Source organism: Balaenoptera musculus, chromosome 2 (genome assembly GCF_009873245.2).
Source record: "Balaenoptera musculus isolate JJ_BM4_2016_0621 chromosome 2, mBalMus1.pri.v3, whole genome shotgun sequence".
Taxonomy (NCBI): Eukaryota; Metazoa; Chordata; class Mammalia; order Artiodactyla; family Balaenopteridae; genus Balaenoptera; species Balaenoptera musculus.
Genome location: NC_045786.1, coordinates 54,668,222 through 54,673,894, shown reverse-complemented (window position 1 = coordinate 54,673,894; position 5,673 = coordinate 54,668,222). Strand labels below are relative to the sequence as shown.

The following is a 5,673-nucleotide window of genomic DNA, read 5'->3' as shown; positions in this document are numbered from 1 at the left end:
GGATGGATGATGACTCCTTCGTATGCATTCCTTGGAAAATCTGAACAAAATGAGTGAGAACGCTCTACCGTCTCCTCATCGAAACTGAGGTCCAGCATGTTGCCTCCCTTGGGGGTAGGGGACAGTTAGGAGTGAGGGCCAGCGTTCCCTTGCTGACACGTATGCAAACACCACTCAAGGCGCCAGCATTGGAGGGGATCCTGTCTGATGGTCAACTATGTCTGCACAGTAGCTGGGTAGGCTATGATGCCAGGTCCTTGGTGAAAGGCCGGTGAGAGATTGCAAGATGACAGGCTCTCCTGCTGATCATAGGAGTTGGAGTGTGTGCTGGTCTAGGCCCAGTGAGCTCGCGGCTTGGAGAGGTGTGTTTTGTCCAGGTTCCCGCTTTGGGCGTGGCACTTCGAGGGTGTATCCACTGTGCCCTGGCAGGCTTCCAGCTCCCCTCGCGTGGCAGAGGTCTTCCACTGGAAGTCTGTCTGTGGTCCTCGGGGACAGTGCCTTTGATCTCTGTGAGGTCCTCAGTAGTGTCACTGTGGCCATGGAGAAGTGCCAGGATGCATGGGCAGGGGTCAGCGTCATCAAAGCAGATATGCTTGTGGTCTGTCTTCTGTGGTGTACAGTGTCCCCGTGTTCACATGATGTCTGTGGCTTCCAGTACAGTCGAGACGCCCTGCGGGCAGGAGGAGGGCACTTAGGACGATGCTGTCAAGCATTTGAGCGTTTCCTCCGGGTTCAGGGCCATGAAACCTGCAGGCTGGGAGCTGGCCGAGACGTGGCTGGAAAGGTGGCCTAGTTTCTGCCGTGGGGTTCGAACCTGGGTCATGGTTGCTGAAGCCCACCACTTCCTGTGGTGGGCATTCCCACGGGTCAATGGAAAGTGATTAGGCCTAGTTGTCGAGAAGTGGCACGTGGGCCCACGTTCGTTAGCCCCTTGAGTGTTTTCAGACTGCATCTTGGCAGTAGACAGCTGCCGGTCGGTGTCGGCCCGACCACGGGAGTTCCCTTGCTTCCGGAAGTGCTGCGAGTGACCCCAAATGCCCATCAGATATACTGGTAGCTGACAGAGTCTCGAGGTGCATGTAGATATCACAGCCAAGGCCCGGAGGCAGGTCTCGTCGAGGCTTTGTGTTTTGGTCAGAAGGCGTGGCTGTAGGAGAGCGGGAGTCCGTGGACTATTTCAACAGCCCCTGGGGGTCAAAGATTGCCTGCGGCCTCTTAAAGCTGACAGGGTTCTTTCTCCTTTCAGTTAGGGGTCTAACCAGGGTGCTGTGTATAGACTATTTCTTTTATTGTTGGACTCCTCTTCACAGGGCCATAGGGACACACAGAGACCAAGACGCGTATGCAGCGGCACACAGAGAAACCCACAAGCACGGCCGCATGCGCAGTCACAGTCACACACGCCCACACGCGTGAACACACACATACAGCCTCTCACACACCGACCAACATATGTGCCTAACTTCCTGCAGTCGTACTATCAGACATGCAGTCAATTCTCGGTAAGGGTTAGAGGTCCTTGGGAAGCAGTTTCAGAGCTCAAGGCCAGGTAAATGTTTTTATGGATCATGTCCTGTGAGGACACCGTTCCACTTAGGAAGCCTCGGTGATTTCTGTCCACTTCTCAGGTGCAGTTGCTGGGAAAGGCTGGCCGTCGGCACAAACAAGAAGACCTTCGTGTGCTCTGATGACTGGAGGTGCTAAGAAGAAGTGGAAAAAGTGAGGCGGGCCCATGTCCCCGAGCGTGGTCGTGGATAACTCAGGATGGTAGGTATTCAAGCACCCCAAGATGTGCCATTAGATATTAGGTTTTCCTCAGACGGGCCCAATGGCTGCAAGAGTGGATTGATTGTTCCCCTTGCTGAGTGGCCTGAGGGCTGTGGATTCTCCAGGCTTTTGGGGTAGCCCAGGCTCATGGCTCCTGTACAGAGTCCCGCGCAGACCCCGGTTGTGTTCTGCAGCGTCCCAGCATGTGCTTGGATTGATGATGACACCCTTGCATGCATTCCTTGGAAAATCTGAACCAAATGAGTGAGAACACTCTACCGTCTCGTCATCGAAACTGAGGTTCAGCACGTTTCCTCTCTCAGGGGGAGAGGACAGTTAGGAATGAGGGCCAGCGTCCCCCGCCGACATGCATGCAAACACCACCAAGGACTCCAGTATTGGAGGGGCTCCTGTCTGAGGGTTGACCGTGTCTGCACATAAGCTGTGTTATCTGTGAATCCCGGGTCCCTGCTGAATGGCTGTTGAGGGAATGCGAGGGGGCAGGCTCTCCTGCTGGTCTTAAGAGTCAGAGTGTGTGCTGGTCTAGGCCCAGTTAGCTTGCAGTTGGGAGGTGAGTTTTGGCCAGGATCACGCTTCGTGCATGCCATTTTGGGGGTTGATTCTGGAAGCCAAAATGAGCAAGCGTCCCTGGTGGTGCCTGGAACCTCAGGCCAGGCCTGTGGCCCTCCCTGTTCTTGCGTTTTTCACGGTGAGGTTCTTGAGTGCCTAGTGAGGCTGGAGCAATGGGCGGGGGTGAGCTCGGTTGGGCATCGGCGGAAAGGGGCTGATGGATTAGGCCTCGCTGCTGCCCTTGTTTGCTTCTCTACTTTAACTCCCGGCACAGTGTTGATGCCAAGTGGGTCATCGTGGAGTGGGGAGAGGAATGAGTGCTGAATTTAAACCTGCGTGGATCACTGATGGCCCGTACAGGAAGGGAAGGGAAGATGAGGACATGTCCTTTGTGAGGTCGTGGAATAGGCTATCATAATTGGGTTGCAGGTGCTGGCCTCGGCTTCCCAAGGATGTGTCATGTTCGTGATTGGCTGGCATCAGCTGCCTATGGAGGGGATGGCTTTGGCAGTTCAAGTGGATGAGGTGAGGTAGGTAACCGGTGTAGAGTTGGAATCCCATTGCCAGAGGAAAGACACCCAAAGGGTGTGTTGCGAGACGTAAAGAAGATTGACATAGTGACGCATCTCTGCTGGCCTCCTTGGAGGATGTTTAGTTATGCGAACATCCCCTTTGGCCTAATCGTTCCCTTGCTTGGGAATGTGCAAAGCGAAAGTGCTTCTCCCGGGGGGGCATGACTCGGCTTGCGAACAGCCAGAGGTTTACCTGGAGCAGTCCGTTGGGGGGACAGAGGTGGGGGCACTGTTGCGACGCCAGGCGCACTGTCGTGGACAGCCACTGTGCCCTTTCAAGTTTCCAGGTCCCCTCGTGTGGCAAAGGTTTTCCGTTGAAAGTCTGTCTGTGGTCCTCGGGGACAGTGCCTTTGATCACTGTGAGTGCCTCGGTAGTGTCGCTGTGGCAGTGGAGAATTGCCAGGATGCATGGGGTGGGGTGGGCATCATCAAAGCAGACAGGCTTGCGGTGTGTCTTCCCTGCTGTTCAGTGTCTCCGTGTTCACATGATGTCTGTGGCTTCAAGGAGAGTCGAGTCGCCCTGCAGGCAGGAGGAGGGCACTTAGGACGAGGCGGTGTAGCGTTTGAGCGTTTCCTCAGTGGTCAGGGCCGCAAAGCCTACCAGTTGGAAGCTTGCCTATACGTGGCCGGGAAGGTGGCCTAATTTCCGCTGTGGGGTTCCAACCTGTGTCATGGTTGCTGAAGCCCAACACTTCCCATTGAGGGCATTCCCACGGGGTCATGGAAAGTGATTTGGTCTAGTTGGCGAGATGAGGCAGTTGGGCCAAAGTCCGTTAACCCCTTGAGAAGTGCCAGGCTGCATCTTGCCTGTCGGCAACTGCAGGTCGGTGTCAGCCTGCCCATGGGAGGTTACCTTGCTTCCGGGAGCACTGGGAGTGACCCCAAGGGCACATCAGATGTGGTGGTAGGTGGCAGGGTCTCCAGGTCCACATAGGTGTGACACCCACGGCCGGGAGGGAGGTCTCGTCCAGTCTTTGTGCTTTGGTCAGAAGGCGTGGCTGTGGGAGAGCGGGAGTCTGTGGCCTATTTTGACAGCCTGGGGTTCAAAGTTCGCCTGCGGCCTCATGAAGCTGACAGGGGTCTTTCTCCTTTCAGTTGGGGGTCCAACCAGGGTGCTGTGTATAAACTATGACGTTTACTGTTAGAGGCGTCTGCAGAGGGCCACAGGGACACCCAGAGACCAAGACGCGTACTTAGCGGCACACACAGGTATCCACAAACGCATCCTCGTGCACAGTCACAGTCACACACGCCCACACGTGTGAATACACACATACAGCGTCTCACACACCGAGCAACGTAGGTGCGTAACTTCCTTCAGTCGTGCTGTGAGACACACAATCAGTTTTCGGTAAGGGATAGTGGTACTTGGGAAGCAGGTTCCAGGCTCACGCCCAGGTTAAGTGTTCACAAAAATCATGTTCTCTGAGGACCCTTGTGCAATTCAGAAACCTGCTTGATTTCTGTCCACTTCTCAGGTGCAGTTGCAGAGTAAGGCTGGCTGTCGGCAGAGAGAAGAAGACCTTCGCGTTGTCTGATGACTGGATGTGCTAAGGAGAACTGGCAAAAGTGGGGCGGGTGCACGTTGCCGAGCGAGGCTGTGGATATCTCAGGACGGTAGGCATTCACCCATACAAAGATGTGCCATTGGATATTAGGATTTCCACAGATGGGCCCAATGGTTGCAAGAGTGGATTGATTGTTGGTCTTGCTGAGTGGCCTGAGGACTGTGGATTCCCCAGGCAGTTGGAGTACTTCCAGGTCATGGCTCCTCTGCAGAGACCCACGGCCTTCCCTTTTGTGTTCTGCAGTGTCCCAGCATGTGCTTGGATCGATGATGACACCCTTGTATGCATTCCTTGGAAAATCTGAACAAAATGAGTGAGAACACTCTACCGTCTCCTCATCGAAACTGAGGTCCAGCACGTTTCCTCTCTCGGGAGTATGGGACAGTTAGGAGTGAGGGCCAACGTCCCCTGCTGACAAACAGGCAAACACCACTAAGGGCTCCAGCATTGGAGGGGCTCCTGTGTGAGGGTCGACCATGTCTGCCCATAAGCTGGGTCATCTATGAATCCCCGGTCCCTGCTAAAAGGCCGTTGAGGGAATGCAAGAGGGCAGGCTTTCCTGCTAGTCTTCAGGGTCGGAGTGTGTTCTGGTATAGACCCAGTAAGCTTGCAGCTTGGAGAGGTGATTTTGGGACAGGATCACACTTTGTGCATGCCGCTTCCGAGGTTGTTTATGGAAGCCAAAATGAGCAAGCTTCCCTGGTTGGAGCCTGGAGCCTCAGGCCAGGCCTGTGGCCCTCTCTGTTGTTGTGTTTCGTGCAGTGAGGTTCTTGACTGCCCCGTGTGGCTGGAGCAGTGGGCGGGCGTGGCCTGGTGTCGGGCGATGGCGGAAGGGGGCTGATGGTTTAGGCCTCAGAGCTGCCCCTGTCAGCTCCTCTGCTGAAGTTGCCGGCACACTGTTGGCGCTAAGTGGAACTTCGTGGAGTGGGGTGTGGATCGAGTGAAGCATTTCAGCCTGGGTGGTGGCTGCTGGCCTGGAGAGAAAGGTAAGATATCATGAGGAAAGGTCCTGTGTGATGTCGTGGGATGGGTTGTCATCATTGGGTTGCAGGCGCTGGCCTCGGCTTCCCAAGAATGTGTCTTGTTCGTGATGGGCTGGCATAAGCTGCCTATGGAGCGGATGGCTTTGGCAGTTCAAGTGGGTGAGTTGAGGTAGGTAACCTGTGTAGAGGTGCGATCCCGTTGCCCGAGGAAAG

The 5,673-nt window shown here is 55.2% G+C and overlaps 1 long non-coding RNA gene and 3 other non-coding genes across 4 annotated transcripts; all 4 read left to right on the top strand.

Moving 5' to 3' along the window:
- Positions 1-93, top strand: LOC118891443. The gene has a single exon (XR_005019019.1). It is a non-coding gene; the product is annotated as a small nucleolar RNA SNORD116 (small nucleolar RNA).
- LOC118890536 lies at positions 13-5,195 on the top strand. Its single transcript, XR_005018760.1, has 4 exons — positions 13-89; positions 1,629-1,767; positions 4,388-4,526; positions 4,721-5,195. It is a non-coding gene; the product is annotated as an uncharacterized LOC118890536 (long non-coding RNA).
- LOC118891448 lies at positions 1,979-2,071 on the top strand. The gene has a single exon (XR_005019024.1). It is a non-coding gene; the product is annotated as a small nucleolar RNA SNORD116 (small nucleolar RNA).
- LOC118891439 lies at positions 4,738-4,830 on the top strand. Its single transcript, XR_005019015.1, has one exon. It is a non-coding gene; the product is annotated as a small nucleolar RNA SNORD116 (small nucleolar RNA).
- Positions 5,196-5,673: the final 478 nt, after the last annotated feature.